General features: G+C 43.3%; 1 protein-coding gene across 7 annotated transcripts in view; it reads left to right on the top strand.

Annotated features, from left to right (window-relative positions):
• Fbxw4 (F-box and WD repeat domain containing 4) overlaps positions 1-24,234 on the top strand; it is a 101,977-nt gene that overhangs the window by 49,370 nt on the left and 28,373 nt on the right. The window lies entirely within an intron of this gene.

Below are 24,234 nucleotides of genomic sequence, written 5' to 3'. Positions count from 1 at the left end.
GGGATGAGGCCCAGATGTGGCCTGCTCTGCTTTTGGAGAGAGCATAACCTCCCAGGCACTGGATGTCAGTGACGAGGCCTGCTTTCTGAGCCATGCCCAGGCCATATTTCTAATATCTGTCATGGCCCTGGGTATGGGGACCTTCCTCTGAGGAGCAAGTTTTCAGAACAAGGCTGTGTCTTCACTTTCCATGTGGATCAGAAGGCAGAGATGAGTTGGCCCTGGGGAAGCATCTGCCAGGGTTCACCAAGCACAGCGACTCCTCTGTGCTGCTGTTGGCATCCTTCAGACTGTCTCAGACATTAGTGCCAGTTATGCTTCCAGGTCCAACAAGGAAAACGAAGCTGGAGTCTGAAGGCCTTTGAGGGACCTTAGTCCTAAAGGGGCCTACCAAGAAGAAGGTTCTCCTGATTTGGGTCCGTATTCCAGTTTCTTTCATCAAGAAATAGGCATTCCCAGCAATACATATCTCCTCTTATTCATTTTTCACTGTTCTTTTACTTTAATTTTTCCAAGGGCTGTTTTTCCCTTCCTTTCTTTTCCATTTTACAGAAAGCCTGAGAGACACAGCTTGGGTGTTAGCAGTGTCAGGGATAGTCAGCCTAGTACTCGAAGTTTGGACAAAGCACTGTTACTCCTCCCAGGCTGTCCTGCCAGTGCCCGACTGGGAGGGCACTGCCACATTACAACTTCTAAATGCTAACTTGATGGAGAAGAGATACAAGCATGGAAACAAATCAGATATATCTATAGGGGGTGTTCAGCTGGAGAAAACGAGCATTTCTTACTAAATGGAGTGCAAGGCATTTCATTATTAAGCTTCATTATAAGAGGAAGAGTACAGCAGGCCTCTTTGGAGATTCCCTGGGCTGTTTTTTTTTTTTTTTTTGGTTTTTTTTCCCCTTTTCCATTTCTTTTAAAAAGTATAATTGTATTTAGGGTGGAGGAAGAAGCAGGAATTGCTCTTAGTAACTTTGCAGAGCAACCAGTGGTTTAAAGCAAAGCTTGAAGCAAGGTAGAGGACAGGGACAGATGGACCTGTGGGAAGAAATTGAGTCCTTATTCTTTGACAACAAAAAGGGAATGGAAAAAGCTCTGGTGGGTTGGGAATAATGTTCAGAACCTCACTTCTGAAACCAAGATCAAGGAATCTGGAATGATGGGAATAATGTTAAACAAAAAACCTGACTATCTGGGAGACCCAATATTTGACTTTTTAAAAAAAAAATATATACTTGAGATTGAGCACAGGGTAACTTTGCCACTGAGCTATAATCCCCAGCCCTTTTTATTTTTTATTTTGAGACAGGGTCTCACTAGGTTGCTAAGATTCTTGCTGGTTAGCCTCAAATTTAAAATCCTACTGCCTCAGCCTTCCAAGTCACAGGATTATAGGCGTGAGCCACCATGCCCAGCTTTGATGACAACTGTTACTATTACTACTACTACTACTACTACTACTACTACTACTACTACTACTACTTCTTCTTCTTCTTCTTCTTCTTCTTCTTCTTCTTCTTCTTCATCATCATCATCATCATCATCATCATCCAGGGCCTTTCATATGCTAGGCAAGTATTCTACCACTGAGCTGCATTCCCAGCATTTATTTAACTCTTCTAATTTCTGTATTAACAGGACAGAATGGTAGAGAGCAGATGGAATGCAAAGGTCTGACAAAGCTGTCATTTCTCAGCATCCACAGAACCTTCTGCTTGTGGGTCAAGGTGGAATGGGATGGACTAGCCTTTCCCTGGATGGACTAGCCTTTTCCCTTTTTTTCAGGCAAAAGTTCTATATCTCCTTTCAGCTCTGTGTATGTGCATCTGTCACCTGCCTCTTAGCCCATGTACCCATAAGTGTGTCAGGGTGGCTGACAGTACTTCATATCTGGTGCCTCCCACCAAACCTTTCCCTGGGTTTGTTTGAGTGCACATTAACTTTGATCCAGGCAGGGGCAGCCTGGGCTGTCCATGGTGGATTATCTGTCTTAGATAATGAGCTTGGCTTTCCAGTGCTGACTTGGTTTCTTGCTGCCACCATCACTGCAAGACTTATGTCCATAGTACAATCAGTCCCCCAGAAAACTTTGATCTTGTTTGCTTGCTCAAAGAGGTTCATAGTGCTTGTTTAGTTGGGGTTCTATCTAACCTATCAGATTATCAGATATACAGTATCCTTAGGAAAGCTGAGAAGAGGTATTGTCATGAGTATACTTATGAGCAGTGTACAAAATCTCAAGTCATTTCGTATTAGTACTTATTGTTACTTCATCAAAGGCCCCAAGTTTTTGCTTTTCTCCACTCAAGCCATCCTTTGCTTTTACTACAAGCTTATACTTGGTTCATCCTCCCTGAGGCATCAGGACTTTAAGTACATAGGGAATCTGCCTGAAGGTGGTAGGCCTCACTCCTCATGGAATCCTAGTCCCTTCCTTCAGCAGACAAGAGCTTCCTGGTGAACCTGGAGTTTGAGAGCTCAGTAAGCACCAGCAGGAGGCAGCTCACTTCTGACTCCCTCTTCTCGCTTTTCCCCTTCATCCCACAGAGAAGAAAAGGTGTTCCTTGTGCTTTTTCTACTTTCCCAAAGTGAAGAAGAGGTGATCAGAGGAAGTAGTTAGCAGCCATGAAAGTTAGCTGAATGATGGGCACCAGCACTGTGATTGAATTTTCAGGCAAAAGTTCTATATCTCTTTTCAGCTCTGTGTATGTGCATCTGTCACCTGCCTCTTAGCCCATGCACCCATAAGTGTGTCAGGGTGGCTGACAGTCCTTCATATCTGGTGCCTCCCACCAAGCTTAAAGTGAGGTGAGTCATGGGGCCAGTATATCAGGAACCCATACCACCAGAGAACTTCTTTCTGGGTCTCTTGGGACCAACTTTGGCTCTCTTGGAACTTTAAATCTCCCAAAAGGGAAATGGATACTAGGTGCTATGGGATCACTGTTGGCTTTTTGTGGCCTGGGTTTGGAATGCATTGGATTGCAAAAACAACTTCCTTTTATTATTTTTTTTCAAACCAATGAAACACTCCAAAACCAAATATTAAAACCCCCCAAACTTTCATCTATCTCCCTGTCCTGAGGCTTTATTTGTTGGAGAGTGAGAGTGCTTTCCCTAACCTCCTTTAGGTTGCATGTTGAACAAAGTGAGAAACCCAGGGAAGGAGGAGGCTGGTGCCAAAAGGGCTGGCCACTGCCCCTCCTACCTCTGCATCCCCTGGCCTGCCCCAGCCCAGCTGCCTCACAGTCTGGGCCACAGCCCAAGCAAGCAAAGGCGCCTTGACCAGCAACAAGCCCCAGCTTTGTTGTGCCTGTTGGGGAAATGCTTTCTGGAGTCCAGGGATCTCCTCTGAGAACCACCTGTGCCTCCTAGCCTCCTGCATAGCTGGGTCTTCTGGCACAGGGCCCTGCATTCCTGCCAACAGGCTGGTGGTGTGGTGGGGAGATGGTTGAAGGGGCTCAAATTCCAGTTTGCCCCTTAAGGCTGCTGCTTGGCTCAGGATCTTTTGAGGCCCTCACCAGGTAAAATTGGTCATGTCTGTCATCAGCATTGATGGTGTCTTTCAGAAGTGGTCTCACTTCTTAACTCCAGTTCTTGGTGTTTCAATAAAGAAACAATATAGGTTCCCTTTACTAGGCCACTTCCTTGATCAAGAATCTGAAGTGACACTCTATTGTCTAGTGATGATGATAATAAGATTGATCAGCAAGTAGGGAGTGCTAACTAAATTCCAAGAACTATGCCAAATACTTTGTGCCTAAGATAGGTACTGTCATCATTCTCATTTTACAAGGAAGAAAATTGAAGCCTGAGAGAAATTAGTTAACATGCTCCCAGTCACATCTCTGGTGTTCCCAGAGTTTGAGCCTTGGTATCTGACTCCAGAGTTCATGCTTTTTAGCTGTTGTGCTATACTGTTTACTTCCCTGTCCCATGTTAAACTCTCTCATTTGGGATCAGAACTTGTTGATTGTCTTGAATTGATTCTAGTTTAAAAAAAAATGAATTTAAGACTTGATTTTCTGGTTGGGCCTGAAGCTGCTTATGGGCAAGCCTATGTGGATCTTCTTTTTCTTGAATACTTGAGCACCTAGCACAGGGATGGCTTGGAGAGCACTCTATGAACTTACTGAAGGAATCAGCCCTGTCTTTGCCTGCCTCCAGCTCAGGAATTGCCCTGACAAGGTCTTGTTCTGTGAGAGGAGTGGGCAGTGCCAAAACAGGATCTTCTGTCTGTCCCATGGGCAGTCTGAGTGTAGCTAAGGAGAAGAGAATGTCCTTTATAGGCAGGACATATGTTGATGCAGGGGTGGCAAGAAGAATGGAAGGCAGAATCCAGGCCACATGTGATGGGGACCCAGCCAGTTGTTCCCAGCAACCTGATTCATGAATCACCAAGGGCCTGCTGACCTACTTGTCTCTTCTAGGTTGTTGGACTAGATTGTTGGAAAGGAGGAGGCTGCTCCATGAATGGCCAGAGTGTGAGGGCAGGATCTCATTTTACCTTTCTGAACTATGGGTGTTAGGATTAGCCACCCTTTGCTCTGTAGATGCTTCTATAGAGAACATACTTGTCAGGGCTTGAGGTAGGGTGAGGGTTAAACTGTAGTTCCTAGCAACCAGCCTAGGGCAGGGAAAGAGCAGGGTCAGGGTGTCACATAATACTACCATAGTTTTCATGGCTAGGTCTTTTTTATGTTGAATAAATTTGCAAAAAGTGACCTGGTTACTACCTACAAATCATGTACCAAACTATCCAGCTGCCCACAGCCATCGCTGCTCTCGAGTAGAGTTCATATGGACTCTCAGAGACTCCATGGTGTGTGCGGAGGATTTGATGGCAAATGGGGCCTTATCCTATTTCTATTGGTGTGGCAGAAGGCAGTCTGGGAGGCAGGGCTGTGCAGCAGTGGCCTGTGCCATGCATTTGTCTTTTCTACTAGTCCTGGACACTTCTATGTTATCATGTCATTAGTAGTATTAGAGATTATCTGGTTTGGGGGTATCCGGGTAGGGCTTGTTGCAAGAGGGAGGGGGTTGGAGGTAACTGGGCTGAGGCTTGCCTCACTTGTCCCCAACCTCTGCTTAGCCTTATAAAATTTAGTATAGATGCTAGGTTACTAAAGTATTCTGTTGTTTTTCAAAAAAGTTGAAAGATATTGTTCTAATATAACTGGTTTTCATTTTATAGACAAGAAATATGAGGCTCTAGGAAGTTATGGACTTGCCCAGGGTTAGGCAGCCTAAGAGCCACCAAGCTGGCACTGAGGGCCAGCTGTTATGCCCAGCTCTGACCCTTGCCAGAGCCCAGGCCTGCTGGCCTTGGGCCTACTCTGCCCAGTGCTCTGGACCTCTTCACTTACCCATTGGCTCAAGTCCTCATTCTTTCTCTCGCCTATACACAACTCATTTCTTAACTACCCCTTCTATCTGTGTTTTTCATTATTATATTTTCTCAAGGAAAACTGATTCTCTCTCCTGTTTCTGGCGCTCAGGCTCGCTAGTGATAAGGGGACAGAAGCCTGCTTGCTGCTGGCTCTGTGGTAGCTTCCCCCTGTGGAACCTGCATTCCAAAGTTTGCATGCTGTGACTCTGACCCCAGATAAATCTCATGCTTCTCCCACCCTGTACCTCCCTAGCCTTGATGCTACCATTCAGAAGAGGACTCAGTTTGCCCTTGCTTAGTGCTGGGTGGTAGGGTTGCTGTGGTGGCAGGGTTAAGTTTCAGTGTCTCTGAGTCTCCCTGGCTTTTCACTCCCAGGGAAATCTCTTTCTGAAGAAGTTTCCTGACTCTGTGCTGCTTATGAAGGCCCAAATATGGTGTGAGCTCCAGGCCCAGGGCAAGCTAAGCAGAAATAGCACTATGGTCACTCTGTCACATAGCCACCTCCCTCTTCCCAGCCTGTTTGGGTTCTATCACCATCCTTTCCCTGTATTTTGCTTCATAATGTAGGGCTGTGGAGCCAAGTACAAGTCAACTGGTTTGAGTGCTTCCACCTCCCAGAAAACTTTTGGGGTACTGACACTGCCCAAAGACATATGGTTGGGTGACCATGGAGGTAGTGGATGGCAGCACCTTCCCTCCCTCATCCAGGCCCCACCCTGGCTGCCTTATGCAGGCCCTGGCCTGGCTCACCCTGGTGATTCAGAGCCCTCTTTTGTTTGGCCTGCACAGAACAGCCCCAGCTCACCATTCCCACATGCCACAGTCTCCCCACCATTCACTGAGAAGGCTGAAAAGCCCTCAGCTAATTGCGTTGGGCTGAAAATTACCACTTCCCTGCGTTCCCCTGCTGCTGAGGACATTTGTGTCACTGCTGTATTTAGGGGGAACAAAGGCCCCCTGTGGTGAGAGCCCAGGTACGAATGTGGGATGGGGGGAATAATTGCCATCTCTCCAGGTGAAAGCCCCTGTTAAACTTCAGTAAGTCAATTAGGCTTGGAGGGGAGGGCAGAGACCCCCACAATAAACTGTTCCCACCAAGCAATTAAAGAAAATCATTTTAGCTTTGAGGACAGAAACTGCTTATTAGAAATTTTGTGGGGCCCCCTCCTCCCCTACCCCTGCCCCCCCTTGGGGATGAAACAACAAAACGCCTTCCTCAATAGAAGTGTTTCCCCTCCTTCTACTCATTGTGTGGCCTGAAAGCACTTACTGTGGGAGGGCGGAGGGAGGGACAGAGACAGGCTGAAGGGGGGAAAATAGCAGGGGCTTAACACCTGGGCTGGTGCAAAATCACAACTGCCCAGTGTGAGGTTAGGTAAAGAGACTCCTGTGGGCATAGTATGTCCCCAAGGTGCATGTGGAGTATGCTCTAGTAGGACTTGCATGCGCCCCCAGACTACTAAGAGTGGCCACTAAGCAGTGCACATGTCTATGTGTAGCCTCTTGAATGCCCCTTATCAAAGGGAGCAAACGCAAGGCTGTGTGGGGTGTAAACACACCTTCTCAGCAAAGGGTGGCAAAACCAGGACAACCCAACTGGGCATGCACCTCTTCCCAAGACTGTGACTGGGCCCATGTTCTCACACCTCCCAGGAGCCAAATACCAGCACCTGGGAGATAAGCCACAGCATAGCTTTCTGCCTCAGACAGTCAGCAACAGAGGGTGAAATGCCAGCAGCTACCTACAGGCTCCAGGCTAAGAATGGTTTTGTCTCTACAGTGTTGTTTCCCATGTTGTTTGGGTTGGGGTAAGGTGTGGAGACTAAGTAGGAAAGAAATCAGAGGCCTGGCCTGGCACATGCTTTCTTGGTCTCTTGTGTGGCTGAATGGCTAATGGGAAACCCCAGTTTACAAAGCCTTGCCCTCCCCAATTTCTGGGGAAAAACATAGGTCTTTATTTTCACTGGGGAGGATGGCAGGGAGGGAAGTAGACTTGTGTGATGGTCCATAACTGTAATTTCCCAGTGCATACGTATGTGTATACCAAGAGCACAGATGGTGGAGGCCCCACACTCTACCATGCCCTATGTCTTGGCACTTTGGGGGAGAGCTGGTGGCACTGATGGTGGGCATGGCATGGGGCCGGCCCTGGGCCCAGTGCTTCCCTAGGGCTCATGATGTGTGTGGCCTTCGTTCCAGTGAGGTAAAATTAAACATCAAGGGGTTGATCTTTCCCAGAAATCAAATATGCCAAGTTATTTGCCTACCAAGGGGCCTTAAGAGTAGAATTTGGTGTCTACAGGCTGGCATTGGGAGAAGAGGACTGTTGACAGAGTCCTGAGCAGCAGTGGGGAAGTAAGGCTTTATGGAGAGCAAGGACTGGCTGGAATTTGAAGGTCTTGAATAGGTGGCCAAGATGGAGAGGAGCAGAAAGGAGCTGCTCACTGTAATAGCTGGGATACAGTGGCTACTCTGAGGAGATGGGTCTTTAGAGCAACATAAATTTCAAATACTTGTCACGGTTAACTTTGATTTTTTAGTATATATATTTATGTGGATATGTACATCTAAACACATACATGTCTGTTTATGTACCACATAAGGATAAATTTATATAATTTTTATGACATGATATCACTTATTATTTTTACTTGCCAAAATGTGATTTTCCATGAATGGGTTTTGGTTTTCTCATACATAATTTCTGACTTAGGACTTCAAATGTCTTTATGATCTGGGACCAAATTTATTTTTTTAAAAAAAGAGAGTAAGCCAGGCATGGTGCCACATGACTATAATTCCAGCAACTTAGTAGGCTGAGGCAGGAGGAATCCAAGTTCTAGCATAGCCTGGGCAACTTAGCAAGTCCCTGTCTCGAAAAATAAAAAAGAGCACACGCCTGTAATTCAGTGTTAGAGCACACCTGAACTCAATCCCAGTATCTCTCTCTCTCTCTCTCTCTCTCTCTCTCTCTCTCTCTCTCACACACACACACACACACACACACACACACACACCCTTCCTTGCAACAGGAGAGTTGCTTGGGGTTAAAAAAAGATTGCAGTTGGTTGACTTTAACTGTGTATATGTATTTTTAAACTTTTAAAATCTGAAAAATTTCTTATACTCAAAGAGAAAATAGTAAAATTAACCTCCATGTTTTCCATCATCATTACTGTTAGGGTTATGTTTTCAATTGGCTTTCAATTGACTTAGATGATCACGTGGGAAGTGTCTTTAAAGCATCTACTTCTTAGATGCCAGCACTGCACTTGATGAGAATGGAAGGGTCTAAGTGTGGACCAAACTTTGTGCCTCATGGTTTCTAGTAGAATTTTTATTCTTGTCAGGCCATGAAAAGGAGTCCAAGGATCAGGACTTTGTACCTTGAAAACTCTATTCCCATCTCCTGCTGCTGTCCACACTGCCTGTCCAGCCCTCCTGGAGTGGGAAGGTAGATGTTTCCTGGTGCTGCTCTTGGGTCTTGGTGTGAGAGAACCCCTCATAGCTTTTCTGAAGCCCCAGGCCAATCAGTCTATGCTACTCAGTTCCATCTGCTCTCCTAGCAGCTCAACAACTATTGATTTTATGGTTAAGGTTAGCTATTCTTGGTCAGGCTTCCAGGTCACCAGTAGATGCCTGGCAAAGCACTTTTCTCATTTTTTAGTGGCACATTCATTTAGGTGAATGTCTAGCAGTTGCTTAGCAGAGGCTCTGTATGAGTCAGGACAAATTGGTTGTAAGTGACAAGTTCAAATTAGCATAATTAAAACTAGGTTACACTTATGAAATCTAAGGGGGAAAACTGAACAACAAGACCGAAGGAGGAACTCAAAGACAGTGGACCTCAGAAATAGCTGGAATCAAACGCTACAGTGCTGTGGGGACTTTGTCCTGTCTCTGTTTCTTTTTGGATCTTGGCTCCTTCCTTTTCCCCAACTGATCAGCTTATTCCATGAGACAGTCACGAACTCCTGAATTTGGCAATCCAGTGTTTAAGTCATAGACCATGATTAGCTTCCAAAAATCCTAGGCCAGTCATCTACCCCTTAATCAATTAACTGTGGCTAGTGAGGGAAAGTCATCTAAGAGCATAACATCTCTCTTGAATCACATATATGGGGGGAGAATGTAAGTCAGACAACAGTAGCTGTACACTTTTCATAAAGGCCATATTACTCCATGACATTCAATCCCAAAGTGATTGGTCCATGACTGTAATTTCCCAGTGCATACATATGTGTATACCAAGAGCACAGGTGGTAAAGGCCCCACACCCTACCATGCCCTATGTCTTGGTCAGGCCTCCAGGTGAATACAGTGGCTGTAATCAAAGATGCTGGCTACTAACTTTCAAAAAGTCTGGAAGGGGACTTGGGTTGTGGCTCAGTGGTAGAGCGCTTGCCTAGCAGCATGTGTGAGGCACTGGGTTCAATCCTCAACACCACATATAAATAAATAAAGGTCCATTAACAACTAATAAAAAAATATATATATATATATATATTTATATTTATATTTATGTCTGGAAGGTACAGTCACACTACAGATTTAAATCTCCTTCTCTTTTAATTTCTAGTCGGGTGATTAGGGATTCCTCCTCTTTATGCCCTTAGGAAAACGTGCCATTGCCAGGTGCAGTGGCACACACCTGTAATCCCTGGGAGGCTGAGACAGGATAATCCCAAGTTCAAAGCCAGCCTTAGCAAAAGCGAGGTGCTAAGCAACTCATTGAGACCCTGTATCTAAATAAAATACAAAATAGGGCTGGGGATGTGGCTCAGTGGGTAAGTGTCCTTGAGTTTAATCCCCAGTACCAAAAAAATAGTGCCATCTTCCTAATGTGATGTGCCCTGAGGAAAGAACCCAGCTGCAGATGCATAAGGTTGGATGAGTGAGTAGTGGCCTAGCACCAGCCCAGGACTGGGGACAGAGAGACTGGAACAAAGTCCTGGGATGGCATAGGCCTGACCTGACCAGGCCTCCTCTAAAGGAAAAAGGCTGGCAGGCTCTATGATTTGGAATTAGATTCCAGGAATATAGCTTATCTTCCAGAAAAAGGTGAAAGATAGGGACTCCTGCCTCTCCCCTCCTCAGTGCCACTGTCAAGAGGAACAGAAATCTTGGGGAGGAACAGAAATCTTGGGGAGGAACAAAGTCCAAGGTCAAGATTCCTGGTGCGGGCTGGGGATGTGGCTCAAGCCATAATGCGCTCGCCTGGCATGCGCGGGACACTGGGTTCAATCCTCAGCACCACATAAAAATAAAATAAAGATGTTGTGTCCACCGAAAACTGAAAAATAAATATTAAAAATCTCTCTCTCTCTCTCTCTCTTCTCTCTTCTCTCTCCTCTCTCCTCTCTCCTTTCTCCTCTCTCCTCTCTCCTCTCTCTTTAAAAAAGAAAGAAAGAAAGAAAAAGATTCCTGGTACTCCTAACTAACCTGGAAAAAGGGGAGTTCCAAGGAACTTCCTTGATTATATGATCTTCCTGAAAAGCCATGTAATGAAAATCTTGCAGAAAAGGACCTTTTCTGCTGTCCCCAGCCTGATTATTATTATTATTTTTTTCACACTGCAAAATAAGCCTCAGTCAATGTGGCCAATACAAGGACTCTGGGGACCCCGTTATCTCCCAGTACAGAGAAATAGTTGACACATGCATGTTGTTGGATTTGCATATTGGTTTGCTGCTGCATTCTACAAATGGAGCTTTCCTCTTAAAATGAGCTCTCCTCTCTAGTGGAACTCTCCTTTTCCAATGCAGCTCTTCTCTCCAGTGGAGCTCTCCTCTACCAACAGAACTTTCCCTTAAGGAATAGGCTTTATCTACTATGTACACAGATAGATACAGTAGATCTTATTGTCATGGATCTACTTTTATAGCCCTGCTGTATATAATTTATGATGCTTATCAGGCCCTGCTTTTTTTTTTCAAGCTCCATGGTATTCCTTCCCTTCTCTTGTCCCCTAGCTCCTATAGCCTTCAGGATAATGGGGGTGGTGGGTGGGGTGGAGTGCAGTGATTAGACCAGGTCTAAGAGTGAGAGCTTCAACTCCTCCTATTCCTTCCATCTTGATGAAAGGAAAGTAGTTTAAAGATGCAAATGGTGGTCGTGAATCCATAGGTTGACACCTCTGCCTCCCTTTTTTTCAGCTTGCTGGTTGTCACCATGGGACTCTTTTGCATTGATTGGTCATCAGGGCTTCTTTAAGCCCTGCCATAGATATGAGGCCACCGAATGAGGAAGACCATGCTGTCATGTAGTGGTTAGTGTGGATGGGCTCTCCTGCCCTTTGTTTCCTCCAAGAGGACACTTTTCTAGAAGGTCTTAATTGTGATTTAGTGCTTTTCACATGAAAGTGACTGCCCCAGGTTGGTGCTTATGGAATGCTGAGAATGCAAACAAGAGCCAGCCAATCTCTGAGGATTGCACTGGCTTGGGGCCTAAATATTATGGATGGTCAAGGATGTAGGGCCTCAGGATCCTTGGCCACACAGATTTCTCTTTGACATGTTCTCATTTCTCTTCTGTATTGATCATATAAGCATTTAATAATCTTAACCAAATCTGAATCAAACCTGAGTCTCAAGGTCACTCAGTGACTTGTTAAATATAGGTATATTTAGAAAGAATCCAATTTTTTTTGAGAGAGAGAGAGAATTTTTTAATATTTATTTTTTAGTTTTCAGCGGATACAACATCTTTGTTTATATGTGGTGCTGAGGATCGAACCCGGGCCGCACGCATGCCAGGCAAGTGCGCTACCGCTTGAGCCACATCCCCAGCCCCAAAAGAATCCAATTTTAAAATAAATTTGCTGAGTTTGTGTCTAGCTTATCTGTACAGCTTTCCAGTTCAACTTTGCTCTCCTCTCTGTTTGTGGAGCCACAATTGACCCTGATGGTTCTTGTCATCCTCCCATCTCATCTCTGTTCAAATGTCCACACTTGTGTTCTTCCTCAAACATGAGAAGACACTAGAACTTGTCTGATCTTTCTCTTCTGAAGTAATTGGCAGACTGTGTAGGCCACCATGCCCAGGAGGTATTAGGAAGCTGGTGACTTGGGCTGACCATAACCATGATGCCAAAGGCAAAAAGGATTTTGTTCTGAAATTTGCAATGTGTTCTGTGCTTCAGGCTTAGCTGGACATAGCAGCAGCAATAATTGGAGTATCAGTGTGGGGCACCTGGGTACTGTGCAAGGTAAGCCAGGTCTCAACCTTTACAGCTCACCAGGGAGTTCAGAAGGGCACCTATTTGAAGAACCTTCTTTACTTCTTCATGCTGAGCCTGGTTGTGAAGCAGCTTGGGGGAAAGCCCTGTTAGAGCATCAGGGACTCTGGAGTTCTCATATCATCTTCTCCCAGGTCTATGCCACTTATGAAGCTGATTAGGCACAGGAAGGGTCTGTCAGGTTCAGCATGTAGCCAAAGGCTACATGGTTTGTGTGATATTCAGAATCACATTTTATTCCGTGTTCCATCATTTTGACCCATCCCTGGCTACTTCAGAATGAATAATTTTATTATCATCTCCTTTTTAAAAAATATTTTTTAGTTGTCATGGACCTTTATTTTTATTTATTTGTTTATGTTCAGTGCTGAGAATCAAACCCAGTATTTTACACATGCTAGGCAAGCTCTCTACCACTGGAGCTACAACTTCAGCCCTATCATCCTTCTTATAATCCCCTATTTCTATTTTACTTTTTACAGAAGTAATAAATGAATATATTCTAAGAGTAAAAAAATCTGAACAATTTAAAATATTTGGACTATAAAATGAAAATCCCCATTAGTTACCTATAATCCCTCCCCATACACCTTTTTTTTTTTTTTTTTTTTGTAGGAGGTCTGGTGTATTTCACTCCAGATCTTTCTATTTGAAGCAAGCAGTGAACATCATGTAATCTTATAAATATGTAAGATTTACCCATACAAACACATGGTTTTATGTTGTTTCAGATTCACATTATGCATGTGCCTGTGAATTGAATTCCTCATCTCCCTGTGGGGTTCAAAAGTCCTTCCATGTCTAACACCTAGTCTACTACATCCTTTTAACTGCTGTATTCTAGATCAGAGTAAAATAGATGCACCTAACTGCTGTATTCTAGATCAGAGTAAAATAGATGCACCCTGTGTGTGACCAGCCTTCTATTGATGGACACTCAGGTGATTTTCAGTGTTTTACTATAATAAACAACCCTCATGAAACATCTGTGTACTTGCCTAGTGATGCACATGTTCAGGTATTTTTCTAGGAAAGATACTGAGAAGGGACATGGATTGAGAGGAAAATGCACTTACAAGTTTTTCTTTTTCTTTTCTTTCTTTTTTTTCCTGTAGTACTAGGGATTGGACCCAGGGGAACACTACCTTTGAGCTACATTCCTAGCACTTTTTGTTTTTTATTTTGAGACAGGGTTTCACTAAGTTGCCCAGGTTGACCTCAAACTTGTTATCCTCCTGCCTCAGCCTACCAAATAGCTGAGTTACAGGCATGCCGTGTCATGCCTGGCTAGTTTTTTTTTTTTTTTTTGGTACTGCGGATTGAACTCATGGGCACTCAACCACTGAGCCACATCCCCAGCCCTATTTTGTATTTATTTAGAGACAGGGTCTCATTGAGTTGCTTAGTACCTCGCTTTTGCTGAGGCTGGCTTTGAACTAATGATCCTCCTGTCTCAGCCTCCCAAGCCACTGGGATTACAGGTGTGTGCCACTGTGCCTGGCTTACTTACAAATTTTAGATGCAGCCAAATTGTTCTCTAGTTTATTCTGTCAGATTATATAACCACAAATAGTGTGTACAGTTACCCATTTTCTCTCATTTATCAGTAAGTAATGAGTAATATCAAGTTTTTGAAAAATTTTGCCACTCTGAAAGGTAAAAAAACAATATTTGATTTGGGGAGTGGGTATAGAATAATGATTAAGAGGTGAGTCCCCTTCCTCCTAGTTGTGTGACATGATAAGTTTATTGAACCTCTGTGTTCCTCAATTTCCTCATTCATAAAAGGGGATAATATTGATAGTATATACATCATAGTGACCTTAAAAATCTTGATTATAGAAAATTTCAAAATATACAAAAATAAAATAATTTCCAACCCTTGGCTATTCTTGCTTCATCAGTACTTCCATACTATCTCCTCCATCTTATCTTTTTTTTTTTTTTTTTTAGTTTGTTTAATTAGAGTTACAAACCAAAAAGAGACTTTAGAACAAATGAAGACTTGAATAAATCTTAACCCTTGTAGGACTTAATTTTTCTTTAAGCAATTAAAAATGTAACAATATCAGCAGACTCTCCCATATTATCTTAAAACAAATATCAGAGTAAATATAACTTCTGAGTAAATAAAATATTCTACGAATATTTTAGTGTATCCTCTGAAAGACAGTGATGCTTTTAAAATGTAATCATAATACCATTATCATAGCTAGAAAAATATTATCAGATATGTAGGAATATTTTGAAGGTTAAATGAACTCTATGGAAAGTTCTTAGAACAGCACCAAGTATGTATGTAAGGATTTGTGATTATTTTTGTTGTTTTAATTGATTTATAATCCTTTGATTACTGTAGGTTTAACACTATTCTAACATTTATATAGAAGTAAATTTTTTTTTTTTTTTGTATCAGGGATTGTATCAGGGGAGCATAACCACTGAGCCATAAAAAATGGTTTCATTTTTTATCCACTTTCTCTGAAGATCACAGTTAAGATCTGATTCTCCATATCCCCAGCCCTTTTTATATTTTTATTTTGAGACAGGACCTCACTAAGTTGTTGAGGCTAGCTTTGAACTTGTGATTCTTCGGCCTCAGCCTCCTGAGCCTGCAGAGATTACAGGTGTGCATCACCTTACCCAGCCGGCAATGCATATTTTTTCTATAAAATTTTTATTCACTTTTTTTGCCCATTTAGCTACTTTCCCCCATGATTTGTAATATCTCTTTATACAATCTGGATTATATTAATTTTTTGACTATTTCATATGTATGGTAGTGCCTTTCAGCTGGTTGATTATGATGTCTTCTGTTGTGTAGAAATTTCTGTTACTTGCAGATTAATTCTATCAACTTTACCTTTATAGCCTCAGATTAATACCTTTCTGAGATTATAAAAATATTTTCCTATAACTTTCATGGCTTTTCATAGAGTTTTAAAAAAGTTTATTTCCTAAGTCCATCTGGAATTAACATCTCCTGGAGGTAGGGCTCTAATTTCATCTTATTTTTTCACATGTATATTCAATAATCTGTACCATTTGTTAACTGGTTTCATTTTTTATCCACTCTCTCTGAAGATCACAGTTAAGATCTGATTCTCCACAAATACATGGGTGTGGCTTTGTATTCTTTATTCTGGTCCATTGATCTATCTGTCTAGCGTGAATATAGTCTACTCTATATAATATCTGTTTACTCTAGCATAGTAAGCTTTACACTATCTTTTGATCTGGTAGAGTAACTTTCTCATTGTTCTTTTTCAAATATGCCTGGGTTATTTTTATACTTTTCTTCCAGATGAATTTTAGAATCAATTGATTAAATAAAAAATCTTGGTTATGGGGCTGGGATTGTGGCTCAGCAGTAGAGCACTTGCCTAGCACGTGAGTGTGAGGCACTGGGTTCGAGCCTCAGCACCACATAAAAATAAATAAATAAAATAAAGATTTTTTTTTAAAAAAATTGGCTAGATAAGATGATATTGAGTTTGTAGATTAATTAGAGGAGAACTGACCGTCCCATAATCTTGAGACTTCCTATCTAGGAGCATGATACATTTCTCCAGTTATTCAGTGTCCTTTAGTAAAGTCTTATGTGTTTTGCATGTGGATCTTTTCTTTTTTTATTTTTTGAGACCAAGTCTCACTAAGTTGCTGAGGCTGGTCTCAAATTCATGATCCTCCAAGTCAGTGGGATTACAGGCTTATACCACTATGCCTCTTGGCCTTTTCTTACTTTTTTAAAGTATTTTATAGTTTTAAAATTCTTTCCGTGAATGTATATTTACATTTTTTAATTGGTTATTGCTTGTATGTCTGTGGGTGTTTGTGATATGCCATACACTGTTCCAAGCATTTATCCCCAAGAATTTTTACAAGTGTATGTCTAGGTACTATTGTCATTCCTATTTTACAGATAAAGAAACTAGGTGTATTTGTCCATTTTTCTCTTACAATAACAAAATACGTGAGGCTGGGTAACTTTATGAAGAAAAGAGGTTTATTTGGCTCAAGGTTCTGGAGATACAGGGTTGATGAGCCACATCTCATGATGGACTTCTTGCTGGCAGAGTCCTGAGGTGGTGCAGGGCATTGCATTCCAAGAGACTGGAACATGCAGCTGGGTCATTGTGTTTCCTCTGGTGTGTTTGTCTGTCTTTCTGTCTTCTTATAAAGCCTCCAGGATTCAGTCATGGGGGTTCCACCCTGATAACCTTATCTAATTCTAATCACCTCCCAAAGGCTTCCTCTCTAAATGCTATACTTGGGTTAAGTTTCCACCTTCTGAATATCTCACAATGGGGATTAAATTTCATGATATGAACCCTTAGGGGACACTCAGAACACTTTGAACCCATAGCACTGGACTTTAGAGAGGTTAAATAACTTGCCTAAGATGACCCAGTAACTAGGTGCAGAGCCAAGAATCCATGCCTGTATTCCTTTCTGCTATTGCATGCCACATTCCTGCCACCTCATTGAACTCTGGGATTAGTTTGAATTTCTTTTTTTCACTGAATCTATTACGTTTTCTAGATAAACAGTTATATTGTCTGCAAATAATAACCATGTATAGCTAGTCTTTTTCCATGCTTCTTTTTGGGTATCTAATTTTGTGAATATCATATTGTCATTTCTTAGGAAGTCTGCCCTAGTTAGTGTTTGTTTCCTTTAGCCCTGAGACACGTTGCCATTTCTTTCTTTCAGAAGCACACAGGGCAAGCAGTTGCATGTGTTTCAGTGCCATATAATGGAAAATATAGTTTAGAAACTCTTCTCCCTGAAGCCCTCAACCCATCTTGTTAAATTCAAAGATCAAATGAGCATAAGTCATTCCACTGTAATGGATTTGTTTTTGTTTTTTTTTCTTAATGTTTTCCCCTCTCTATTAATTCCATCCTTCCATTGCTCAAGTTTCTGATTCTTGAGTGGAGTGAGTGCATCTGGGAAGAACAGCCTCTGCCCCAAGCCGCCTCTTCTCTATCCTGGGCCAGGATCTTTTATCCTTTACCATTGGTCTCCCTGTAGGCACTTCCCAGCTGTGGGATCACATCCTCCCTGGGGCCCTTTATTGGGCCTGCCTTGTTAGAATTACAGTGGGGTGAGGAGTAAAGCAGCAGGAGCTCCAGCCATTCTATCCAGGCCTAATCTTCTAGGAATCCTCTTGTACCATTCTGTCCTTGATGGTCTTGGCCTGGGAGAGGTCTGAGGCCTGTGTGTGTAACTAAAGAGAGAGGTAGTTCAGGGTTTCCCAATTGTAGACATCAGGAGTCAGTCTTCTCCCTGCTAGCCAGGGCCACGTTGAGAGGAGAGGCCAGTGGAGTTCCTGCCTTCTGATCAGGGGCTTCCTGACCTGACCTTGGGTACTGCTTCAGCCCAAGGTGTGTCAGGGTGGACGTTGCTGACACTGGCTCTAGCAGGCAGCTCATTATCTAGTCTGCCTGCTCTTGAGGGCCCTGAATTTCGACAGGAGTGTTTACTACATTGTGGTTTCTCTTACAAAATGTAAATAATGTGTTTTTCTCTTTAAAAATCAGTACAGAATACTCATTAAAGATAAGATTTGGAAAAGAAAAAAGAGGAAAGAATTACTTATCACTTTTTTGCCCTAACACAATTACTTTAAGCATTTTAGTGTTTTCTCCCACTCTTTCATTTTCTATGCACAGGGTGTTTTTTTGCTTTTTAATACTGGGTATTGAACCTAGGGGTGCTTTACCACTGAGCCATATCACCAGCACTTTTAATTTTTAAAATTTGAGACAGGGTCTAAATTGCTGAGGGCCTTGCTAAGTTGCTGAGGCTGGTCTTGAACTTGTGATCCTCCTGCCTCAGCCTCCCGAATCGCTGGGATTACAGGTGTATACCACCACGCCTGACTGCACAAACTGTTTTTTAAAAATAGTTGTAATAAAGCAGTTTGGACCCTGCTTTTTTCTCTTATATTATTACATCATAATTACCTTGCCTGTAATCACTGGGAACATCATTTTATTTTATTTTATTTTTAATATTTATTTATTTTTTAGTTGTAGTTGCACACACTACCTTTGTTTTATTTATTTATTTTTATGTGATGCTGAGGATTGAACCCAGGGCCTCACACGCGCTAGGCGAGCACTCTACTGCTGAGCAACAATCCCAGCCCGGGAACATCATTTTAAATGACCTTGTAATATTCCGTTGAGTAGAATAATCATTGTTTATCTCCCATGTTTTTGGTCTTGGCCCCTTGAAGGCAAGGGATTTCCTCCTTCCCCAATTACCTGATTGTGGCCCAGTCATCCATGAAGTTGGCTAAACTGAATGTATATTTTCTGCCTGCACCCTGTCTTTGAGGTTATTGTATGCCAGTTGTGTGTGAAATGGGGATTCTGTTTGTCTTAAAGTTTACTCATTCAACCTTCAGACAGGCCTGTTGGTCTTACTGTCCTTTAGTTTGATGAACAAAGTTGTATTTAGCTCTTGGAATTCCCCCTCTTCTTCTACATGCCACTGTGGACAGTGGGCCCTATTTGCATGCTCTGGGCCCCCATTACCAGGTCTGTGGATGCATTCAGGGTGGGTGTACCCCTGGCTGCAAGGTGGGGGGTGTTTGTGTGAGAAAAACAAGATTTCTTTGTCTCTTTTTTTTCCCTCCCAATGCACATTTGTTTCCTTCCTCCTGGGTGCCTAAGGTACCCTGTGGGCCTGAATCTCAGACACTAGCTTTCTCATACTTTCACCGGCTCCCGCCTCTATCTTTCCTCTTCCTGACTTTTCTTGACCCTTGCTCCCCCTCCACTGGTCCCTCCCTCACTGTGCTGTCACTGCAGCCACTGCCCTGGCTTCCCCTCACCAGTTTGTGTGACCTTCGCACTGTATTCATGCTTCGGGACTTACCCGCTGTAATGATGTCAGCGACAGAGGTTAGCAGATGGTGGCAGCAGCAATGAGACCTGACATGTTCTAATGACTCCCTCCTTTCCACCCTTGCTGGCCAAGCTGATAGAGGGGCAGGGGTTTTCTTGAGGTATTTAAGGAGGGGGCCAAGGGAAATCGGAGGGCCCCCAGGTGCCGATGAGGCCTGTGACCTTTGCTGCTATAATATCAGTGTTTCACAAGCAGGGCGGTTCAGGAGCCCACTTGCAGCCCATCAAAAATTGATTTAATTGCAATTTTTCCTCCAATTAGGAGCAGTGGAGCCTGACTAATTGGAGTAATAGAGAGTAATAAGGCTCAGATAAAAAGCCTTCCTCGGCTGCCTTTGTATCTCGTGTCAGTGCCTGTCAGAGGTCAGAGAGCTTGCATATTCTATTAGGCAGCCTGGCCTTCATTTGTACAAATTAGTTTACCCAACAGTAATTAAAATGCCAATGCGGGTTGAAGAGAACTGAATACACTTGATGGGCATGTTGGTGAATGATGTGACAGCTCTGGTGGCCTCCCTTGCCAAAGTGTGTCAGCCCAGGCTCAGAGGCTGCTGGGGCCTGGGCCAGCTGGGCGGCTCCAGGCCAGCCACGGGCACAGCCGCTGATCACACCACTTCTGCCACTGTGTCTCCAAGCCAGGCTCTTCTTTCTTCTTCAGGTGAAATCATTTGTTTGTTTGTTGCTTCATTCATTCAATAAGCATTTGAGTTTTCAATATATTAGGCATTATGCACAATATAATGTTGGGACACAAATAAGACTTGAATTGTAGCCCAGATAAGAGTGGTAAGTGGTGATATGAAAGCTTGGGCTCTAGAATCCAGACTGGCCAGAGTCCAATTTCAGTCCTACTGGTCACTACTTGTGTGAGCTAGAGCAATTTTCATTACCTCTCTAAGCTTCAGTTTCCTCATCTGTAAAATGAATGTTATGAGGATTAAGTAGAATAATGTTTTTGAAACACTTACTCAGTGCCTGAAAATAGTAGGTGCACCATAAATTAGTCATCATCAGTATCTTGGGAGATTGATTCCAAGATACTAACTCCCCATCAGTGCCCAAATCTGCAGATGTTTAAGTTCCTTATATAAAATGACATAGTACTTGCCGCAGCCCGGCTGGCTGGGCAAAATAAGCGGAGGGTGACGAATAACTTGTGTACGTTGATACAGCAGGAGTAGGAGCCGTTTATTGCAGGACAGGAGCAGTATTTATACATTCCACACAGCTTATCTAATTAGCATAAACTAGATACATCAGTCAACCAATCAGGAATCTCTACACCTAATGGCTCGGTTTTGTTACTTCTCAAACCACTCCCTCTGACATTTTGCCAGGCACCATCCAGACTTGTTTACGAACTTTAACATTCCCCTGGCAAAATGCCAGGTGTTATTTTGACTTGTTTACAGACTCTAACAAGTACTTGGATGTGACCCATGTACATCCTCCCATGTACCTTATTTATTTATTTTGGTAGTGGGGTTGAACCCAGGGGCAATTTCTCACTGAGCCACGTCCCCAGCTCTTTTTATTTTTTGAGACATGTTCTCACTAAGTTGCTTAGGGTCTTGCTAAATTGCTGAGGCTGGTTTTGAGCTTGTGATCCTCCTGCCTCAGCTTCCTGACTTTCTGGGATTACAGGTGAGTACCACTGCACCAGGCTCCCATATACTTTAAATCAGTTTTAGATTATTTCCTAATGTGTTATGTAAATAGTTGTTATATTGTGGTTTTTTTTTTTTTTTGGTGTGTGTGGGTGTGTGTGTGTGTGTGGGTGTGTGTGTGTGGTGCTAGGGATTGAACCCAGAGCCTAATGCATGCAAGGCAAGCACTCTACCAACTGAGCTACATCCCCAGCTCACATAGTTAAGGAAAAGAAAGCCATGCTCTGTAAAGATGCAATCTTTTTTTTTTTTTCTGAATGTTTTTGACCAATGGTTGGTTGAATTCATGGAGGCAGAACCCATAGATATGCAGGGCTGATTGTACTAGTGTTGTTAAAACAGCCTAAACTGATGCAAAAGCAGTGACAGTCTACTTTCCTTTCAGTCTGTCCATGCCCAGTTCATTTTATTTTCCCTCTCACCTTCCTCTTTCTCTTTTAGTGTCTTGTTACCATCTGTTCTTCAACTTATATACAGAATCCCTAATTGTCCTGGTGTCTTTCTTGATGTGAGGACTTCTGTGTCTACTTCTTGGGCTGTGATAGCATCTGTGATGCCAGGCTCACCTGAGCTTGAGCTAGGGGACAAGTACAGTAGGTTGAAAATCTGGAGAAGATCTGTGACAGGATGAGAAATTGTAGAAAACTGGCTTTAGGTAAGGAATTTCTGGTCCAAAAAGGAATGACTTTTGGACCATCTGGCTAAGAGAGTGCCTGTATTTGCGTGAGCATGTATGGATGTGTGTTGACACTGGTTTTAGATACTGTTAGTATTTCTTTTGAGGTTCTTATGAGGGATTTCTCTCACAACCATGTGTAACAGTCAGGTGTCATTCAGATTTCAGTATTTGGTGATTTGGGGGTATTCCTTCAAGAAGTAGAAGGAGCTGGTGCTGGGGATATAGCTCAATTGGTAGAGTGCTTGACTCCCATGCCCAAGACCCTGGGTTCAATCCCCAGCACCACCTAAAAAAAAAAAAAAAAAAGGGAGCTGGGCCCAGGGTAATGTCTGTGATCCCAGATACACTGGAGACTTAAGCAGAAAGATCACAAATTTGAGGCCAGCCTGGGCAACTTGGAGACCCTGTCTCAAAATAAAGTAAAAAGGACTGGGGGATGTAGCTCAGTGGTAGAATCCTTGCCAAGCATTTGCAAGGTCCTGAGTTCAATCTCTAGTATCACCAAAAAAATAAAAAGGCAGGGGCTGGGGTTGTGGCTCAGCGGTAGAGCGCTCGCCTAGCACATGTGGGGCGCTGGGTTCGATCCTTAGCACCACATAAAAATAAAATAAAGATATTGTGTCCAACTACAACTGAAAAACAAAATATTTTTTAAAAATAAATAAATAAATAAAAAGGCAGCAGTGGAACCACCTTCTCAGCCCACATGACTGACTTCTTGAGCTATGTTGGCTTTGGGCCCTGGAAGGCCCTTTCTGTGTAATTCCACAGATTTGTGTGAAGTTCCTCCTCTGGGTCATGTACTGCTGAGCTCTGAAGTACACATGACAGTTCCTTAGGAGGAGCCATAGAAGGAATGACATGTGTTTTCATTTTGTAGTTCTGCAGATTTCTTGAACCGTTGACGTGCTTAGTATTAGGCCCAGCACGGTAAAGGATGTGGAAAGAATAGGTGCTGATGTCAGGTAGATGCCAAGGGTGCAGGAGACCAGACCATGGTGTTACATTGGGCACAAGGGCTGTGGAGCTTAGAGAACTGAGGGTGATGGAGCCATCCGTGAGGAACAAACCCCACCCATAGCCCCTTTCAAAGTACCCTTTCTGGACAGTATGGAGGGTGCCAACCGTGTATGCAGCAGGTCCTATGTACAGCCACAGAATCCTGGCGTGTTCCCTGAAGCTGGGCTGTTGCTTCATTTCCCTTTCTCTACAATGGGAATAATGACTTGTATTTCATGGGCTCACTGGGATGTGAAACATCTTTTGGGTTTGCCCAAGTAGTGAATCCCTTCCCTTCTTCTGCCCCACGTGTCTGTTGCAAGCTCTGGGACACTGCACTTGAGCTTACCCTTTTTTATCATCTGATTTTGAATCTCGCTGCTCTGTGGCTTTTACCTCATTCTTCCTAATGACTGTAGGAACTGGGGAGTGGGGTGGGGAGCAAGCATGGCCACAAGTAGTGGGAAATAGTTCTAGGTGTGCAGGATTGTGTCTACAGGCAGTCTGACCCTTAGTGCCCCAGGCAATCCCTGGTTTGGATGTGAGTCCTGGTGTCCCCCAGCAGGATCTGGCTCAAGGTATGCTAAACTGTTGCTCACATAGTTTTTTTTTTACTGAGTGTTATATTTCATTAAACTCTTAAGTCTTCATAAGTCCCTTGAAAACACTCTTCTTTATCTCCCTTCCTGTTTCACAGTAGCTAGGCAAGAGGAAAGGATAGCTTTTAGAGAGAAACGGTGATAGGTATTATGACCAGGCAATTAAGAAAGCCCTTCATAGGATATGAAGGTGAGGGGCTCTTCTGTTAGTGGCAGAGGGTTATGGGTAGATATGGGTGAGTATAGGACAGGAATCCCTGAGAAGGGGTATGGCGTCCCCATCCCACCCCCATCCTGCCTGCTGAGAGGTCAGATTTGTGGGTGTGGCAAGAATTAAAGTTCTACACTCCACCCCGCCCCCATTGACTTACCTTGACACTAATTTAGGCCTGTGGCTAACCAGAGGCCTGCTGTAGGCCTCCTTAAGATGTCTGTCTGCATTGGCACCCTCCACCTGGCCCCCACTCCTCAAAATTTAGAGAACCCAATTGCCCGCTCCAATGATTTCCAAGTGGCTATTATGTTTCCAACTTAAGGTAATTGGCTTTACCAATTATTAATAGATTACCCTAAAGAGAAAAGTATGGTGGGAGGGAGGTGAGGGCCACACCTCCTGATTTTGTAGTTTGGATCTTCAATGTCCAGTGGATGCTTCCTAGCCTGGGAGTTGCTTGGGGCATGGCAGGAGTGGTTGTTTTGGCACTGCTGCTCTATAGTATAGTGGCTGCTGGCAATCCTGTAGGTCAA

Source organism: Marmota marmota, unplaced genomic scaffold (genome assembly GCF_001458135.2).
Source record: "Marmota marmota marmota unplaced genomic scaffold, marMar, whole genome shotgun sequence".
NCBI lineage: Eukaryota > Metazoa > Chordata > Mammalia > Rodentia > Sciuridae > Marmota > Marmota marmota.
Note: the sequence above shows the minus strand (reverse complement) of the source record. Positions and strands in the feature narration are given on the sequence as shown.